The sequence below is a fragment of the Notechis scutatus genome, chromosome 4 (assembly GCF_049901735.1).
Source record: "Notechis scutatus isolate UNSWTSFEM ecotype Mainland chromosome 4, rNotScu1.2, whole genome shotgun sequence".
NCBI lineage: Eukaryota > Metazoa > Chordata > Lepidosauria > Squamata > Elapidae > Notechis > Notechis scutatus.
The window spans coordinates 29,638,852-29,660,564 of NC_142012.1; the positions used below are offsets into that span (position 1 = coordinate 29,638,852).

At 37.9% G+C, this 21,713-nt stretch overlaps 1 long non-coding RNA gene across 1 annotated transcript in view; it reads left to right on the forward strand.

The window, feature by feature from the left end:
- Window positions 1-21,475, forward strand: part of LOC148130685 (uncharacterized) — a 29,293-nt gene extending 7,818 nt beyond the window's left edge. The window contains exons 2-3 of the long non-coding RNA XR_015749214.1: window positions 20,557-20,617; window positions 21,351-21,475. This is a non-coding gene — a long non-coding RNA (uncharacterized LOC148130685). The remainder of the gene's footprint in view (window positions 1-20,556; window positions 20,618-21,350) is intronic.
- Window positions 21,476-21,713: the final 238 nt, after the last annotated feature.

The window sequence follows — 21,713 nt, forward strand, 5'->3', positions numbered from 1 at the left end:
ATCCATAGCTAACCATCTTGTCTCTACTTTAAGGACAACAAGATATAAGAAATTTGCCAGACCAATTAGATCTGAAGTTAGACTGTTGAAGCACCGATATATAGAGCATTGCTTTATTTATACTCATGCCCATTTACACCAGAAGAAGCACAGAGGGAGATGGTTCTTTACAAAATGGTAAAGCTGCAGGATTTGATGGCATGTACTCAACTACTGAAGAACTCTGAACCAGCAATTAAATGTTGGCTTGCTTCCTTTTTTAGTTCCATACTATACTCAAGATGGCTGCCTCCTTTATTCAAGAAGACCAACATTATTGCAATTTGGAAACCAGAGAAGAATCCAAACGTTTCCCAAAGTTACAGGCTAATTACTCTTTTCTATGTTACCTACACACTTCTAAAAAGACTTGTGTTAAACAGAATAGCCCTAGCAGTAGAATCTGTAACCCAGGTAGAACAAGCTGAAGTTCACCCCAAATGTGAAATCATACTAATACTGCTACATCATCATCATCATCATCATCATCATCATATCAAGGGAATGTTAAAATGAAAGTCTTATTGTGCACTCATTGCTTTGATTATTTACACATATCTGTTGAGCCAAATATATTGGCTGTAAAGCAGAACAACTCATCTTGAACAAAATTTTCAGTTTGTTATTAGAAAATATTTGTAGAATCTCAGGAACATGATTTCTCTACATGTTAGGGAAAGTTAATGTAGTAGAGATGGTTTTGATGTGGTTCTAAAAGAGTTAACTATTTTTAGTGCATATATTGGTTATCATGAAAACAAGATCTAAACATATAGTAGCATCTTTCATTGTTTTTATTTCAATGTCTAATCTGTATTAATATCTTATTAAGATAAGTAAAAATAAGAGTTACAATTAGTTGGTTTTTAAAGGCTCATGTAAAGAGGAAATTTAGTAAAGAACAACCACACTCAGGGGTCCAGAAACCATATTATTAACATTAATCCTAGCACTAGGTCATGCACTATCCTAATCTAATGACTAATGTTAGGACTTTCTTGATAGACATACACAGAGCAGAATAGCATTCCTTTTACTATTTTGCCAGGAAGCATGTATCAATAAACTGTAGAAGATACGTTGAACCCCTTGTTATAAAACCATGCATGAATGGATTTCTATCCTATTTGTTCTCTCTTTTTTAAAACATCCTTCTCCCAAGAACATTTAGATCATAAATGTATATATCTGGCAACCATCTCAATTTCTAGGAAATTTAGAGTAAAATCTTACACTTGCTTATGCAGTTTTTACCATCGTTAATGAGATTTAATTGTTATTGCTATACATATACAACATTCGTTCTAAATCTCCAGCAAGCATGCAAAATATTTATGCTTAAAAATCTTAGGACAGAAATGAAAGATAACTTAATGTAATGAAAATGTGTGAGGTTGTGCCTTAAAAACATACACTAATGTGTGCTCATACTCCCAAGATCTTCCTTTTCAGAATCATAGATAGATCTAGCATATAGCCTTAGCTAAATACAGCATATGTGCACAGATCCCATCAAGGAAAAGAAAATGTATAGTGTTAGTAAATTACCTTTGATATAGGTAATGTCCATCCTTCAAAAACTGGAAAAGAATCTCTGCAAAATGTGGGGATGTTTTCTATGTAATCAAATCTGTCCAAATTGTGCAGATAATATGTAAATATATAAATGTCAAATATATTGTATAATCAGTTATTCTCCAGAGTTATACTTAAGGTCACATCTGTTCTGCGCATTAAAAGTGCTTATAAACCATTTTTATATCAATGTGCTATTTGACTAAAGGATTATATGCTGAAGAACGTTGCATCTCTATCATCATTTATATTCCTTTATATTTTATTTTATATTTCCATTTTTAATTTATTATAAATTTTTCATACAATCAATTGCTCGGCCTACTTAACTTCCTCTGAATCCTCTGTGAATCACTGTCATTTAAAAAAGAATTGTCAGGGTTGATAACATGCCCTCTACTATGAACTCTGGTGAGTGTAAATATGGTACAAACATTCTCAAAATATACACAGGATAAGTTCACATCACTAATTTATTACAATGGTAGAGAAGACTATAGCTGGCTCTGTAATTATTATTATTCTATCAGTCTCTTCCTTGAAAACACATTTATTCAGGTTCACTGGCAAGAACTTGGCAGGAATTCCCAGATACTCAAATCATCATGGGCTTTAGGTTTGAATTCAGCTTAAGGCTCTTGATTATACCACTAGGTATATATCTAAATAAGAATATTTATTGCATATTAGAAATAAGACCCTAAAATAATAAAGCATTACCTTCTATGAATGTGTACTATATGTACTTTCATTTTTGTACTATAGTTTAATTCCAATGCTTCTTTCTCCTTTTCTTGTCATGGATCAAAAACTTTGGTCTATAGTTTAATCCCTGCAGAATCTTGACAATGATATAAGATGACAATACAAAATCAGGGCTAAGTTCTGCCAACATTCATATAGCTCATGCTTTACTAGAAACAGAAGTCTTCTCAGTATTCAGATAATCAAAATGCAACCAAGCTTTATTGGTCCTGTGGATGCTGTAGAAAAGTTAACTAAATATGATTAACACAAAAATTCTATTGCTATACTTATTAATAATGATATAGCAGCATATTTTAGCTCAGGGTTGAAATGAGGGGTCTCTGAGCTTAGTTCTTTTCTTGCAGACATTTCATTACCCAAACTAGGTAACATCATCGGTGCACTTATTAAAAAGCTATAATCGTGGCCTTAAATTCAATGCAATTAAAAATAACTCAGTAATTACTCACAGCATACATTTTACTTTTTCATTAAGCAGTATTCTTGCACCATGGATATGCATTGTTTCATATTCATTGTGATGAAATGAGCAAAAGGAATTGTGTATTATTTCCATAGCTGTGAATAAAACGTAGAGTCCTATAAATTAAGCCCATCTCTTGGGCATATATTCATAGACATGTGGTTTCCTTATTATTTGTCATTGCGTTCTTCTGGGGTGCCTGTTGAACTGCCCAAACTAACCTGTCACCCTGGATTTTCTGGTGGTTTCCCATCCAAGTATTATTTAAGTCTAACCCTGCTTGAGATTATTTACTTAGCAGGGAAATTGTTAGGATAGCCATCTATATTCCCAAGGTGAAGTCTAGCCAATCTTTGCAAATTGGTCAAAGTGGATGAAAATGTGAAATATTGTAAACATGCATCTTTTATGTGTTTCATAATCCTTTTGGGATGTATTTATTTGTTAAATTTAAATAGCTGCTCATTTCACATATGTAGCTTTGGGTGACAGTGAAAACTAACAAAAAGGAAAATGCCTACAAATAACTTGTCAAAATGTGGGAGAATGCCAATCAGTAGCTTAGTACCAGAACAATCATCTCACAGGCTCTGTACCTTCATGGGATCCTAGGCCTGATAGCAAAGCCATGTTTCAGAGTCTTCCAAAAGGCCAGTAGAGTCAGGGATGATCTTACCTCTGGTTCCAGTGTAGAAAAGGGCCTCCTCCTGGGTCGCATCAGATAAAACTCATTAGTAAGCCAGACCCAAAACATGCTTCTTGACCTGATGAGTTAGGTAAATGTAACCAGTCAGAAGCAGTTCTTCAAATAACTCAGCCCCATGGGTCTTTATAGGTCATAAAAGCACCTTGATTTGAACCCAAAAGCAATCGGATAAACAGTTCAGAGAGCAGAGGTGTAATGTGTGTCCATCTCAGAGCATATGTAACTGTCTGAATTTTGCAGCTTCCAGATGCTGTTCAAGTCAGCCCAAGATACAGTATATTATAATAGTCTTCCCATGGAAAGCATAAGTGACTGAGAGTAGAACCTCACAATTCAGGAACAATGGTCATCCTAGACATGACTGTCACCTGCTCCTTTAACAGGAATAGTAAGTTGAGAAGGTTGCTCAGATTTTGAACAGTGCTAAAGACAATTAAATTGCTGGATCCTGAAGGTCCAAAATCTAAAACCAACCCTGGAGTCTTGCCAGGGTTGAGTCAAATCCTGTCATTTCCTTATCCAAATCTCACAGCCTCCAGGCAGGACATTAACATCATTGTTTAATTTCACCAGGATGGAAATATACACATGGGTATCATTAGAGTATTAATGACATCTCACATTAGCAAATAAGGACCTCACCCAGAAGGTTTCCATTGATGTTAAACAGAAAGAGAGAGAGTACAGCATCCTGCTAGCAGTGCTCTGTGAGATCCTACATAGTAGGAACTGAAGGTAAAATGTCTCAGTCCCAATCAACAAACGTGGATCTGTCTACCGAGAAAGGAAAATAACCGGCATAATACTGTGCCAACCACCCATCTCACAGCTGTTCTAGAAGGATAGCAGGGGTGATGGTATTGAAAACTGCCAAGAGATCAAATAGAGGTAGAGGATAGCAATTTGCATTAGACTTCTAATAGCCAAGTAGAAGTCAATCTAGAAGTCAAGAGTAGAAATTAGTCAATCATATTTTCCTTCCTATTATGATTAATTTCTGGAATGTGGCTAAGAAGTATATTTTATGATGCTGTATGATGGCTTATAAAATAGTGCAAGTAAACTCTTACACAGTGCCTAGGTAGTGATAACTGTATTTCCAGTACCATCTTAATCACATCTGATTGGGAGATGGAGGAAAGGGAAGTTCTTTAAACCAGTGGGCACCAACCAGTGGGCCGGGGACCACTGGTGGTCTGCGAGAAGATTTTGGTGGTCTATAGAGAAATGTCACCCCCAAAGCAATTAATCCAGGCTGCACGTGAACACAAGGCTTGTGTCGCTTGCATTGTGAAGATAGTGATGGCAAAGCATCCTGCTCCAAGAGGCTGCGCTGGTGCAACAAGTCTCACAAAGACTCATTTTTGGCAGAATTTGGGGGAGAGAAAGAAAGACTTCTGCTGCTTCTGCTGCTTCTGCTGCTTTCCTTGCATGAAGCCAAAGGTCTCTCTTTCCTCCCACTCCCCCAAGAACGGAGCTGGAGATGGTATCCTGCAATCCCAAATAAAGAATGATTGATCGGTAGGAAAAAGGGGTGGAGAATTTTCTTGCAGACTGTTTTTGGAATTTTCCCAGGCTCTCTGGTCCACGGGATTTAAAATTATGAGTTTGGTGGTCCCTGAGGTCCAAAAGATTCCTGCTTTAAACTGCCTGCAGAGCAATGTGACTGGCAGAAAATCTCTTGTGAATGAGCCAATCTTCTCTTAAAGCTTTGCTGTTGTGTTCAGCAAAAAAAAATCTGATCCATGCTACTCAAGCACAACTATCAATAATCAGTAGAATGTATAAGAGAAAAGAACTATTGTTTTAAATCACAAAGTGGACCTTGTTAGTGCACACATTTTGCATTGGGATGCAGGACAAATCGGCAGAGGAAAAGAAGTGACAACTAAGCTTTTGCTGTAGTTGATGCAGTTAAACTCTTAATTGTTTATTGTATATTTGATTTGTTTACAATATCAGTGTAGAGCAGTGGTGGTGAAAAATTGGGGCTCAGTGTGTCAAAAATTTAGGAAACCTCTTAATTTTATTCTGTTGGCATGTCACGCCCACACTCCACAAAAAGAAGACAAACAATTCTTTACATATTCCGTATTTAAAAAAAAATACAGTCCAATTGTGTGTATGATCCCCAGGATCTGCCATACACTACTTACGTTTAGGCTGTGTTCTGTTGACAGGCCTCTGCAGCCTACCCAAGGCAGCTTCAGGTTGCATGAGGCCTTCATTCTCGCAGCAGCTTTGAAGAATGATCTTCCGTGGTATCTGCAGCCTCCAAAAACTGCAAAAGCCTGCCCCATTCTCGCATGATTTTCAGATGCTCCAGAGGCCATGCAAAAGCACAACCCATTCCCACGTGGTCTTCACAGCCTCTGAAAATCATGCAAGAACCAGCTATGCTTTCAAGAATAATTGTTGTCAGGTATTGGTGAATTATGTGTTATGTGTTACCCAAAATGGTGTGGCATTTTGTTATATATGCCATAGGTCTGCCATCACTAGTGTAGGACCTACAATGTAGAAAATTACATATCAACATAAGTTGTTTTCCCCTTTAATGCTTCAGAAGATCCTCAAAAATAAAATTTTGCTGTATTCCAATACTAATATCCTATTAATTGGTGTGTGCATGATGCCAATAATACATGTCTTTCATACTTGGCAATAAGTTATCAATTATGTAATTTTTATTTATTTATTTTTATTTATTTTGGGGGAAATATCCTGAAACACTGAAAGGGAAAACAACCCATACAGATACCGTATATGCCGGCGTATAAGACGACCCGGCGTATAAGACGACCCCCCAGCATTTCCACTCAAAATATAGTTTGTTATATACTCGCCTCTCTTCCGCACGCCTTCCACTTTTGCACTTTTTTTTTGAGGCACTTTTGTGCACCGTGGAAAGAATCCCGTGAAGCCGAAGGAGCAGCCAGCCTTTCCCAGCTCCCAAGGGAACGAGGCTCGCACCGCCTGGGCTCCGCTGAGGTATCCGGCTAGGGCTGTCAGGAGTTGTTACCGCTGGCGCGCGCTCATGCGGCTCCAGTCCCGCGTTGCCTCGGGAAGGAAAGGCAAAAAGGAAGAGCCGCGGAGGCGCTTTGCAATGGCAGCAGCGGCTCCTGGTTTTGCCTTTCCCTTCCCGAGGCAACGCGGGACTGGAGCTGCGCGGAGCTCGGGCGGTGCGAGCCTCGTTTCCTTGGGAGCTGGGAGAAGGCTGGCTGCTCCTTTCGGCTTCACGGGATTCGTTTCCACGGTGCGCAAAAGTGCCTCAGCCGCGGGCAGCCGCAGTGCTTCCCAATTACTATTTGCCGGCGTATAAGATGACCCGGCATATAAGACGACCCCCAATTGGAGGTGTGGTAATATATTTTATTGATCATTTTCTGTAAGTCCTTTGTACAACTATTAGCATAGATCTAGGGATATGCAGGCATTCTTGGTGGGGGTAGGAGTACCTTTGCAATGAATGTCTCATCCTGTTTTGATCTGCAAGTTTAGAAGGAACAGGAAAATAGGTAAAAGTTCAAGGTACACAGTTGTGCTTTCCCATGGGACTTTCCAGACTTTCCCATGGGACTTTCTGTGGCTGTATGATCTCATCCTAGTAAGGTAACATCTGGGACTTTCCAAGATTGTATGTTCTCATGCTGGTGAGGTAATTCTGTAGAGGTCATTGTTTTCTGAATGCATACTGTACTTTTGTTTTACTTTTTTCTCAATAAATACTGCTACCTGAGTTCACTCAGGGCTGGCATTTGCTCAGACATTTTCCCTGTGTCTCATTTCGAATGCCAGACCACCACAAATGGTGACCCCGACGTGATAGCTTGGAAGGCTATACGTTTCCCGCATCCTATACTCATCGTCGCGGACGTCGACTGGGCCCTCATCTTCTTCGCTGGACGAAGATAGATTCTTTCGTGAGTATGGGGGAGATCTCTCGAAGGCTCAGAAAGAGCACATCAGGGAATTGAGAGGGATCATTGGGAATAGTTTTGGGTTTGGAATTGGCAGTAGGGGTTGTGCTGTAGGAAAGAAAGAAATTGAGGACTTATTACAGTATGTTTGGAAAAATATTAAGTCATATCCGGAGGGAGGTAGTATTAAAGTAGAGTCCTGGAAAAAGATAGGAAATTTTTGCACGAGGAACCTCGTGCCCCTTCTTCAATTTTATTAACCTGGAGGGTGATTATGGATGCGTTAGCTACTTATGAACAACCGCTCCTAGCACCCCCCGAAGAAGGTTTGCCGCCTTACCATGCGGTACGTTTGTTGCCGCCGACGGCACCTCCAGATAAAGCTGGGGGACTGTCCGGCGCTAGAAATACTTTGTCAGAGGATAAGAGTTTACCTTTAAGGGTTCAGGTGGATGCAGTTACTGCAGCTATTCAAGAAGCAAAGAATAGAGGGGAATTATCAGGAGATGATTTGGTGGAGTTTGGAGTAGAAGTTCAACTTAATCCAGTAGAAATTGTCATGGATGCTGCGTTGAATCCGCAGCGGGAGTGGAAGCCTTTACCTCTCAGGGTTTTGAAGGAAGTTAAGCAAGCAGCAAAAGAATATGGTGTTACATCACCATATACTCAGGCATTGTTAGAAGCAGTCGGTTATGGAAATAAAATGATTCCGGCTGACTGGAAAGCTCTGTTGAATATGATTTTAACTCCAGCTCAATATTTGGTGTTAGATCAGAAATGGAGACAGCTGGCAGTCCAGAGGGGAACAGCAAATGTTACCCCAGATCAGCTTTACGGAGCTGGTAATTTTACAACAGTGGAACAACAGAGAGATGGTATGCCTGAGGAGGGGTTCGTTCTTCTCCCACAATTAATTTTTCAAGCCGTAGGGGCTCTCCCTGACGGCGAAGGTGGTGAGAAGACCTTTACTAACATCAAACAAGGGAACAATGAACCCTATGAAAATTTCATTAGCAGACTGAAATTGGCTATTGAAAGACAAATTAATAATCAATTCGCCCAGAAAGAGTTGCTTTTGAAGTTAGCAGTAGAACAAGCTAACACAGATTGCAGAAAGATCTTAAATCCACTTGTAGCAAGTGGAGAGCGAGAAATCGCGGATTTGATTAATGCATGTAGGAAGGTTGGGAGTCAGTCTTTTAACATGGAAACTTTAGCTCTGGCTTTACAAGCAGGACATGCTCAAAAGGGGAATTGTTTCAATTGTGGGAAGCCTGGACATTTTAAAGCGCAATGTCGGGCTCCTGGAGGAGGTCAAAGTCAGCAAAATAAGAGATCAATGGGACAGGGTGTTCGTCCTAAATCAGTGTGCCCAAAATGTAAGAAAGGCTACCATTGGGCAAATCAGTGCAGACTTCATTCTGAGGGGAAAAACTAGGAAGCAGGGATCAGGGCATTCTCCCTACTCTAAAGAGTGAAGTAATGTCCGAAGGGTTGGAGCCACCAGAGAGAGGTAGGGATAAGATATGGTTGCCAGCTACTAAAGGTTCAGCAGGAATTGATCTTCCATTAGCCGAAGATTTGGAATTGGGGTATCCGCATGTGGTTTGTTTAGGGTCAACGGATTTCTATGGACCGTTACCTCCGGCTTCTGTGGGTCTTCTTCTTCCTAGATCATCGGCTCATAGGCGTCAATTGTTTGTGGTTCCTGGGGTTATTGATTCAGATTATGAGGGTCAGATCAAAATTCAGGTTCATACACCTGTTCCTCAATCTTTGAAAAAAGGGGATTGTTTTGCACAGCTTATAGTTTTGCCATCTATGTCTTTGGGAGAGTCAGATAGAATTCGTCAGGGTGGATTTGGATCTACAGATATGTTTAATGAGTCTAGTGTGTTTTCCATCATGCAAAATGTCAAAGCTGATCAGAAACCAAAATTAACTCTTTTGGTTGAAGGTAGAAAGTTCACTGGGATGCTGGACACTGGAGCAGATGTCTCGGTGATTAGCGAAAGTGAGTGGCCTAGGGAGTGGCCGACGGATCCTACACCGTCCGTTCGAGGAGTCGGAGGACTTCAGGACGCACGGGTTAGTAGGAGGATTCTTTCTGTTAAAACAGAGCAGGGAGGTGCTATTGCACATTTCCAACCAATTGTTCTGCGCCTTCACGTTAACTTGTGGGGCAGAGATTTGATGCAACAGTTTGATACAAAGGTTGTCATTCATGATGACTGAACACCCACCTGTGGAGTTATTAAAATTACAACTACTCCAACAGGAGCCAGTGTGGATAGACCAATGGCCTTTGACTAGTGAGAAATTAGTTCATTTACATGAATTGGTTCAACAACAATTAGAAAAGGGACATATAGTGCCTACCACTAGTCCTTATAATTCTCCAGTTTTTGTTATCAAGAAGAAATCTGGGAAATACAGATTTTTACCACGCTCAAGACCATGTTAACTAAAATAAATAAAAAAGGAGGGAAGCTCTTGGGGCTTCCGGCGATTCAAGATCAATTAAATCTAGCTTTATATACTTTAAATTTTTAAATTTGTCTGGTAACCCCCTGCGAGTGCGGCCAGCAGGCATTTTTCTTCTCCTTCTACAGATGCGGTGAGACCTCGGGTGTTGGTGCGGTTCCTTCCGGATCCAGCATGGGTTCCTGCTGAGCTGATAACGTGGGGACATGGTTATGCAGCAGTTGAACATCTTGGTCAAATTCGCTGGGTTCCTGGTCGGTGTGTTCGACCTGATCATTCGCAGGCACCTGTGAAGGAAGTTTCGGAGGAGCAAGATGGTGTACCTGTGGTTCCTGATTCTCTTGATGCCGATAGCTCGGACGCGGCGCTGTGAAGACTGGGAAAAGATGACTGCTTATCTGAGATTACCAACTTGTATGCAGCAGGTTTCTTTGGGGAACCGGACTAAATTAATCTGCAAACAGCGGTATCCTTTGGTTTTTCCAGCATATTGGTCCTGGCATAAGGATCAAGACATTCTTTACTCGGGACCTGATAAGGATATTATATCTTCAGCCTGTGCAACAACTCTGATCCTGTTTAATGTTTCTGTTTCAGACTATGGACAATATCAGTGTCAATTGGAGTTGCCTAAGTTACCTTATACAGACTCTCTTTCCATTCGTCTTATGCCTCCACGAACTTCGATACGGAGGCAAAGAGATGTTATTATCTCAAAAACCTATGGACACAAATTTCCCGAGGTCTTATCCCACCTTTGGGAGTTGCTATGAACTATAGGGATATTCATATTTTAAATAATTTTACTGTTGCTATGTTTAATGTTACTATAAAGAAACTTTAAGATGATTAATGCAGAAATGTCTGAAATTCGTAAAGTTACTTTGCAAAATCGATATGCTTTAGATATTATGTTAGCTGCCAAAGGAGGAGTTTGTGCTTTAATTCATTCGCATTGCTGTGTTTTTATACATAATTATGAGCCAAACATTACAAAGACTGTTCAGGACATGGAAGATCGTATTGCTCAGCATCAATCTGGAGCCGATGGGTTTAATGCATCATTCTGGGACAGTCTGTGGTCCTGGCTTCCTGATGGATCATGGTTTCGCTCCTTATTGCAAGGGGTTGTTATTGTTATTGCTATATGTATCTTATTATGTTGTTTTATTCAATGTATTCCTAATCTATTACAAATGTGTACCTCAGTCTTCCGGCGTATGGGACCAGGTCGTGAGGGAACTGTGTACTATGCCACTAAAACACCCCCTATCTTTGAATAAATAAAAAAGGAGGGAATGTGGTAATATATTTTATTGATCATTTTCTGTAAGTCCTTTGTACAACTATTAGCATAGATCTAGGGATATGCAGGCATTCTTGGTGGGGGTAGGAGTACCTTTGCAATGAATGTCTCATCCTGTTTTGATCTGCAAGTTTAGAAGGAACAGGAAAATAGGTAAAAGTTCAAGGTACACAGTTGTGCTTTCCCATGGGACTTTCCAGACTTTCCCATGGGACTTTCCGTGGCTGTATGATCTCATCCTAGTAAGGTAACATCTGGGACTTTCCAAGATTGTATGTTCTCATGCTGGTGAGGTAATTCTGTAGAGGTCATTGTTTTCTGAATGCATACTGTACTTTTGTTTTACTTTTTTCTCAATAAATACTGCTACCTGAGTTTACTCAGGGCTGGCATTTGCTCAGACATTTTCCCTGTGTCTCATTTCGAATGCCAGACCACCACAGGAGGCATTTTTTTCAGGGCAAAAAAGTCGTCTTATACGCCGGCAAATACGGTACATATTTTTCTACATTGTAGCAGCATGACTCATTATCCTGGGACCAGAGCTAAGTCTAAGAAATCCCAAAAGATAGAACCAGTGTCTTTGTATTACTGTGTGACCTGAGTAGACATCTTTATGATCATAGAAATATACCATAAAAGTCTTGTTCAAATATCAAGAATTTACAAAGACATCTCAAATATGTTTTGTCTGTAAATTAGTACTGTTGGGGCATTCAAATTGATTCCTTGATTGTTTTAAGGCTTTAATTGTACATTTTTGACACACATATATGATTAATTATTGTATTTATTAAAATAGTCCAACAATAAGAGGAAAATAAAACCAACCATTTCAGAAAATCAATTAAACTGTGACAAAGGCAATTACCTTCCTTTCTCTAGTCTTGATAATGAAATAAGACAGCAAAGAACAATGTAAGATGGACATTCCAAAGGCTTGAATTTTAGCTAACTAGAGCATGGCATCAAAAAAACAAAAAATGATTGCTGTCAAATATGATGGCAATCAAGCAGTCATTTTTACGCTCAGTTTGTGCTAATGAATTGTTCTGGCATTTACTTTGATATATTTATGGCCATGAACTTTTCATGAATTATGAATGTGATTGTTTTTTATTCTCTTGGATTGTTTGTACACAGCTCAAAATTATTATTACTTTACATCCATCTGGAAAACTTTGCCTATGGAATTTAAAACAATAATAAATGATCATGGGTGTTATAAGACTAAATACTGGCTTTGGATTGCTTTTTGCTATATAGTGCTTGATTCTGTGAACCTCATGAGGTATCAGATTAGTTGTTCTTATACATATTAAGATCTGCTAAAGTTGTCTATAATCATACTATCCAGCCATAAAAATTTTATATGCTGGACAAAATAGTTTTTAAAGGAAACTAGAGTATTGCTGCAGGAAAAAAAATTGTTCTGGAACAGGTCTAAAAAGCTGGGTAAAGGACTTGATCTGCAGGAAATCCTATGTATTAAACGATCTTAAAAACTTAATGGGGAAGTGAAATATGTTAGAATTTGAAAATCATAAGGCAAATCATTGGCGTATGGGTGTAAACCAATTTTACATAACAACTCAATCAGTTTTGAATCCTAATCAGAATCCTGAATGAAAACTGACAGCTTTGAACCTTCTAATCGCTGAGATGTATGTTCTAAAAGCATTTATTAGTCTTCAACTGTATCTTTATAACCTAATCCCGAAATGTGGGTTTGTTTCTGCCTTCCTTTTTTATTCTCAGAAGAATTTTGTGTGATATAAATTAGGATTAGAGAAGGCCTTCCAATGAGTTTTATAGCTACATTTGAATCTTTATTTGCCAGCTCTTCAGTTAACTTTTTAACCACTATGCCACATGGAAAATATATATTTAAGTCATCATTCTGATTTACAGCATTCATCTTCATGTAAGCTAATTGCAAATCTGAGTCATATAAACATTAGAAAATTATTGTTGATGGTACTTTCTGTAATCTAGCCTTTTGTAATCTCAAAATAGCTCTTCAAGCAATTAAAAAAATTATAAAAGGAATTATGAACGAATTGCTAGAACAGCTAATATCAGCAAACTCAACTGGTGTTTACAACTTTGGCTTTCTCCTTTGAATCTTTTGATCATTAAGTCAATGATCTATGGTTAAAGAGCTGCAATTCTAGGAAGAAGCATTTATTTGGTCATGGCAGGAAAACACAGGGCATATTAAAGTGGTCTATTACTAGAAGTACTTTAATAGTTGCAAGCAGTAGTGATGCCAACATCATTTCTTCCAAGGTGAGGAATGCCAAAGAACCAATAGCCATTATCTTAACCCTAATACCATTTGTTGAATCAATCTAAAATTAATTGCACTTGTGAATTCAAGTAGAACTTATCCATAACTAATTTCACACTATTTTTAGTAGAATTTAAGTTTGACCAAGTTTGCAATAACTTCATGGATTTCAACAATCATACACACATACACACACACACACACAAACAAAATAATCCCATTCAATAATTTATTAGAAGATTTCTAAATTATTATCCACAATTACTGTCCACAAATATTATTGGTAATATGCAAAAACAATAAAATATGTAAACATAATAAATATACACAATATAATATTACAACATTTAAAATTATTTCAAGTTTCTATATCATACTAATCCTCAGCTTGCTCAATCATGTCACATGAATAAAACACAACTGTTTATTTTGTTGCAAAGCCAAACCAATTATAAACAGGTCCAATGATTGATAATGGGCTACTATTCTAAATTTCTATGCTATTCTAAGACCCCTAGAAAAATAAAGTACAAAACTCTTTTCTCAACATTAAACAATTTACTTGTTAAAACCCCAAGAAGAGAACATCTGTAGCTCAAAGTTGAACTATGGAGACTTGGTGCTCTTTGAGCTTGGTTGTTTTTTTGCCATCATTTCATTGATCAAGTAGGTAACATCTTTAGGTGTTACTAGCTGGGTAATGAAACATCTGCAGGAAAGCAACCCATCTCAGAGAATATCAGGGATTCCACAATTTACTTATTCTTCTTTAAAGTGAACATAACAGATTCAGTCAAACAGTTTATATCAAACTAAGGACTATTAATGTGTGGTGACCAAACAGTGAAGAGCCAAACAAGCATAAAACCAAGAATCTGAATTCTGCTGTAATCTGTGCAACTCTGTATTTTTGCATCTGATTAATTTTAATTAAGTTAATGCTGAATGTTATTTAAAATAAGTAAAATGTAATTGACTAAATATTTACATTGTTTAATTAGTTTTACAAAAGTAAAGAAATCCCAAGGTAGCAATAATTAGGGCAGCAGGCTTTAAAATATTTTTAAATATGTTGATAGGCCAGACTCAGCCTGATTTCTGGCCCTCCTGTCACTACAGGAAACAAGTAAACTGTTCATGTGTGATTAAGATAATAATCAATAGTTATATGTAGCTTTCAGATGTTCAAGGCATTTGAGATATATACATTAAAGTCTCTATATTATATATGTATATTTGTATGTATAAGGTGTGTGTGTGTGTGTGTGTGTATCTTTTAGGTACTCATATCTCACATCATGGAAATATTTAAAAGTTAGAAAACACTCTGTAATTGAATTGAGAAATGAACTGGGAATTCAGCCAAGGCAGTCTATCCATCATGTGCTGCAGTAGACTAACCTGTAAACTATCAGAGCATGGAGAACTGAAGCCAGGTCATCCACAGTCCCTAGTGATAAACTACTCTAAGATACCTGACCATTCCCCAAATATGTTCCAGCAACACATTGTTTCTGGTGTGATCCATTATGTTACCTTGTTTGCCAATATTAAAATAACATTTTCCCATATTCTGGTACTGTTCACAACTCAAGACATATACAAATTCATATCCTTTGCCTTCATTACATCATTTGAAGAAAAGTGAGGTGAGTGGCAGTAACAGGGAACAGAGGCGGGAAAGGCAGGATAGGATCAATAGTAGGGACAGCAATTTAATACTGGCAGAGTTTTTCACTGATAAGTTAACATATGCAAACGTTGGTCAACATACAAGGAACAGTATGTGGTCTGTCACAAGAAATGAATGTTTCTCAAAAGAAGTAAAAATGGCTATGAATGAAAACATGCTTCTATCCACTTTGTTGCATATGTGTGACCAGCTGTAGTGGGAGTGAGTTACTAAAGAAGAGAGTGCTGAATAGAAGAGAGTCATGTATGGATTGGTTCTGAATAAACATGGACTGAATACAAAAGCAAATGACCAGGATGAAAGATATGTGTTGAGATAGTTTGATTATATAAAGCAAGGAAATAATAAAACAAATATGTAACAGAACTGCCAATGAACTGAGAGGAAGGGGAGTCTGAAGAAGTTGTGGTTCAACATAATTGATGTGGTCCTTCCCTGTCCTTCCAAACGATGAGAAGAGTACATGAAGCAGTGAATTGACACAGCAATAGCAATAACATTTAGGCTTATATACAGTACTAACCCGATAGTGCTTTATATACTCTCTAATCTAGGCAGTTTATAAGGTCAAAGCATTATTTACATATTGCCCTCAACAATCTAGGTCCTCATTTTACCAACCTTGGAAGGTTGACCTTTAGCCCTGTCAAAATTAAACTCCAGGCTATGGGCAGAGTTTGCATGCAATGTTGGACTTTAACTACTGCATCACAGAGCACGTGATGGAAACAAGAATAGTTTGCAAGGATAAAGAGTCATGAGAGGTTTATTGGATGGCAAACGAGATTTAACTATTTTTTTTTCTTTTTACCTCAAAGCCCTAACTTCTTGCTCCTTTGCTGAACTGAATATACATTTGCTTACTATGAAAGGGAATAATACGATGGATTATGTATATGTGGAAAGATTGGTTAATTCTTCTACAGCAATATAGATTCATGAAGAATTAGCACACTGGGTTTGATTAAATGGACAAGAACAATTAGTTGAAGTACCTTAATGTTTTTCATGGCAATATTAACATAAATTATGCTGTTCTGTAGTCTTATTCTGGTTGTCCGATAGACAAAAATCACATTAAGATGGAGGAAGAAATAAAAGTATTATAAATATATTAAAGTTCTTCAGTTTATTATTAATTATATGCTTTAATCAGGAAGACTCCTAAAGTCTTTCCTATGATTTTTGTACATTTTTGCTTGCTTAAAAGCATCTAGAAATCTGACAATTCCTTCAAGTGGATTAATCTAGAAAGCTTTCCCTTAATATGTTTGTCTTTCTGAGTTTATTCTCCTATTTGGGCATTGGTCCAATAACTTTTGTTCTTTTTTATGTTATTTACTAGCTACCTAAATGGGTAAAGTAGGACATGCCCTCATTGTCATGTTCAGATTAAGTGATTTTTTTTTAAAGACAGAAAAAACTAACAGCAGGTTGTGGGAGAGGGATAAGGATAAGGATAAGCTAAAGCTCCAGCCCGCAAAATGGATTTGTAAGAATATACTTCCCACTGAACACAACAGAATTTGCTTATTGAAAATATGCTTTAGATTAGAAGCCTAAAAGTATAATGCATACTAACATCCATGCACAATTTAACACGATTTCTTTAAGATCTTTTTATTACAGTTCTAGAATAGCTACAAAGGTAAGGGCAAAATATACTAAGGGATTTTCAACTTATGCAAAATGTCTAAGTTGGAAATCCCAGAATGTTTTTTTATGCATGCTAGCCAAAAATAGAAATTGTAAGAGAGCAAAGACACATTAGTTAGTTTCATTAGAATTATTTTCATTAAAAAACTTGTCAACTTCTAGTTGAAATATTTTATTAATAAAAGTTGCCTGGAATACTGTGCCTTTTCACTTTAAATACGTGTCTCTTTTTAAAAGAAATCAAATAAACTATGTTCTTAGAGGAACAGCCACACAAGAGTCAAGATTTAATTTTGAGCAAGGACAGATCCTGCACTCACATTAAATTCTTTTAAGGACCTGATTTGAAATGTAGGCGGAATAGGATGGGGGTCAAGCAGGGGCTTTGGCCTTTGAAAGACCTAGAGGAATTCATATTCCCCACAATAAGCAAGACCAGTTCAGAGAAGTAGGGCATGATTTTAGAATAAATTTGAATAGAATATAGTAAAGATGACATTCAATTTAATAATTCCACTTCTTCCCTTTCTTTCAGATCTAAAATTACATCTAATGAGCCTTTTGGCAGGTCTATGGGTTGTACCCAGGGCTCCAAGAGACATGTAGCTCTGGGACTCAGTTTTGCTGTAGCCAATATTGAGAATCACCCCTTCCTTTCAGTGCAATTTAATTGGGATACTACAGGTGAAACTCGAAAAATTAGAATATCATGCAAAAGTTCATTTATTTCAGTAATGCAACTCAAAAGGTGAACCTAATATATGAGATATACTCATTACATGCAAAGCAAGATAGTTCAAGCCATGATTTGTCATAATTGTGATGATTATGGCTTACAGCTCATGAAAACCCCAAATCCACAATCTCAGAAAATTAGAATATTGTGAAAAGGTGCAATATTCTAGGCTCCAAGTGTCCCACTCTAATCAGCTAATTAAGCCATAACACCTGCAAAGGGTTCCTGAGCCTTAAAATGGTCTCTCAGTCTGGTTCAGTAGGAATCACAATCATGGGAAAGACTGCTGACTTGACAGTTGTGCAGAAAACCATCATTGACACCCTCCATAAGGAGGGAAAGCCTCAAAAGGTAATTGCAGATGAAGTTGGATGTTCCCAAAGTGCTGTATCAAAGCAAATTAATAAAAAGTTATGTGGAAGGGAAAAGTGTGGAAGAAAAAGGTGCAGAAGCAGCAGGGATGACCGCAGCCTGGAGAGGATTGTCAGGAAAAGGCCATTCAAAAGTGTTGGAGACTTTCACAAGGAGTGGACTGAGGCTGGAGTCAGTGCATCAAGAGCCACCACACACAGACGGATCCTGGACATGGGCTTCAAATGTTCCTCTTGTCAAGCCTCTCCTGAACAACAAGCAACGTCAGAAGCGTCTTACCTGGGCTAAAGAAAAACAGAACTGGTCTGTTGCTCAGTGGTCCAAAGTCCCCTTTTCTGATGAGAGCAACTTTTGCATCTCATTTGGAAACCAAGGACCCAGAGTCTGGAGGAAGAATGGAGAGGCACACACTGCAAGATGCTTGAAGTCCAGGATGAAGTTTCCACAGTCTGTGTTGATTTGGGGAGCCATGTCATCTGCTGGTGTTGGTCCACTGTGCTTCATTAAGTCCAGGGTCAATGCAGCTGTCTACTAGGAGATTTTGGAGCACTTCATGCTTCCTTCCGCAGATGAGCTTTATGGGGATGCTGACTTCATTACCCAGCAGGACATGGCACCTGCCCACACTGCCCGTGGGATTACTGTGCTTGATTGGCCAGCAAACTCGCCTGACCTGAACCCCATAGAGAATCTACGGAGCATTGCCAAGAGAAAGATGAGAGACATAAGACTGAACAGTGCAGAAGAGCTGAAGGCTGCTATTGAAGCATCCTGGTCTTCCATAACACCTTAGCAGTGCCACAGGCTGATAGCTTCCATGCCACGCTGCATTGAGGCAGTAATTGCTGCAAAAGGGGCCCAAACCAAGTACTGAATACATATGCATGCTTATACTTTTCAGATATTGTTCTATGTACAATCCTTGTTTTATTGATTGCATGTTATATTCTAATTTTCTGAGATTGTGGATTTGGGGTTTTCATGAGCTGTAAGCCATAATCATCACAAATATGACACATCACAGCTTGAACTATCTTGCTTTGCATGTAATGAGTCTATCTCATGTATTAGTTTCACCTTTTAAGTTGCATTACTGAAATAAATGAACTTTTGCACGATATTCTAATTTTTCGAGTTTCACCTGTATTATTTCTCAGAACCTTTTTCTGGCTATTTAACAAGAGCATCAAACGACATAAGTCCATAGTAGAATTTCATCACCTATATTATTATTGTGGAATAATAATATATTCATGCATTAGATAGTTGTTGTGGTGGCTCCATGTATCTGATTTATTTATTTTCAAATTTCAGTTGTAATATTCAGAAAAATCACAAGCGAGCCTGAGTAAAGAGAAGTGGTGAAACAAGTAAAACAGAATTAGAATTCTCTATAACTGAAACTAATCTCAGAAGGTTGCAGCAACCATACAGATATATTTTCTTATCACAGCAAATTATTTTAATAACTTGATAGCTACCCGAGACTTAGAAGCCCCCCAAGGTTCCTTCCAGCTCTGTTCTGATTGGGGGAAGAGAGAGAAATAAATGCCCCTCAGCTGCTCCTGAACCCAAAGCCCCAGCATTCCTCCTACAGCCCATGCTGGATAAAGCTGCTGCTTGGTGTTAAGACTTCAGCCACTTCGGGCAGACAACAGGCTTCTCAGTTCCTGATCAATGGAGTTGCACTTAGTTACAAAATTCAAAATGTAACTTGTGAATTATGTGGCTTCATATCTAAATATCTATTTTAATGTAGTTTAAGACAAACAACCCTGAAATTTGGATCTTTCTAGGATGCTTCAACAACTGAAGACTGCTTGGACAGGTTTCCTGTTTTTATTTTTATTTTATTTTATTTATATCCTACCTTTATTATTTTTGCAAGTAACTCAAGGCAGAAAGCATCCAACACACCTTCTTCCTTCTTTCCCCCCCCACAACTACTATATTAAGTATGAGATGGCTGAGAGAGACTAACTAGCCCTAGATCACCTACCTGGCTTTCATGGCTAAGGTGGGACTTGAACTCACAGTCTCCTGCTTTCTAGCCTGGTGCCTTAATCACTAGACAAAACTGTCTCTCCTTGTGGTCCAGATCCTAATCTATTCACTGGGAAGTAAATTCTCCTGAGCTCAGTAAGGCTTCTTTCCAAATAAATATGCCTAGGGTTGCCTTATCAAAGGCTGCCAGTCATTATGCCTATAATAGCATTAGCGAGGAGAAATGGTTGATTTCAGCTTGAGTCTGGTCTGTATTGTTCCTCTATTTGTTTGCTTTCAAAACAAAACAAAACAAAACAAAACAAGAGAATACATCAATAGTCCATTAATTTTCCCTGGCAGAATTACAAGGATTCTGAATTGAAAGAATGCCAGTTTGGTCATTAGTTTCAGAAGAAATTTGTACCATTTTTAAACTGAACTATGCAAATTGCCAATTCTGACATCTCACCCCGAGGTGTGAATTCACTTTAGGGACAAGCTGCTGGGCTGGTGCTTCAGTTAGCTACAAATTTTAATTGAACTAATTTTTTATGTTTTGCAGTTGAATATGTGCATCTCACATCTGCCTCGCCCATCAATTGTAATCATTCAACCAATTTTTGGTACGCCTGTTTTGTCTCTTTCTCATTCTCCTTGATATCTACTTGTGAAGGCCTGAACTTTCATATCCTTTCTCTATTATGCAATAGACCAGAGGTCAGTCATGTTTCCCTGCTTTGAATAATACATATCTCTGAAGTCATGGTATATTAACTATGGGGAAATTTGTTTCTGTCATTTTAATATTTCATCATCTTTTGTCCTAAGAAGATGACCTTAACTGGTTGCAGTTCATTTCATTTCTTTTGCTGCTTAAATATTTTAAAGGTTCTAAAGTGCAAACATCAATCATATAACGTGTAAGAAAAAATGCCAGACTTGAGCTTTGAGTTACTTAATTGCAATTGCCAAACTGACAACTGAACAGAAATTATTCTTTTTCTATTCTCTTTGGATATTTTTTTTTTTATAAATTTGAACATACATCTCCATTTTTGTGCTCTTTTGGAGAGAACATTTCAGAGTTTTTATTTTCCAATCCCATTAGTAAAATAAGCCGACTTCCCTTCACATTTGCCACAGTCTTTGTTAATAAAAAAAGGATCCCAATGGTGTACAAAGAGGAAGTAAAAGGTTTATCAGAAGAGTTGATTACGTATTGATATGCTACCAACAATGGCCTGAACAAGGGTTATGAAGAACAAAATCTGCCTTTTTCTATGTGTTGTCATTCAACTAATAGGAAATTGGCTTTTCCTCGGAATATACTATATGTTTGAATTTCTTTCATTCCAGCCTTTTCACACTTCAGTTCAATCTATGAATAAGGAAAGTTCTCCACTGGAAGTCTTAGTGAAAGAAGATATAGCAACTCTACTCTACAAGCAACTCTAGCAACAGTATCCACTGTTATCTTTAACCATACAGGAAAGTAAAAGCAAATATCCCAAAGAGGCATTTGAAAGTTCTTATTAGTAGAAGATTGTTGAGTGAGAAGTAAATGCAATTATTTTGGTTGTGGTTGATCAGGCTACTTACTGCTGATTGTCCAGGTCAAATGTCACTCTCACTATCTGAAGAAGAAAGTCAAGACTAATTTGATTAGGGCATATCAATACTTGATGAAAACCAACAACGGGGGGTCATTGGTATCAATGT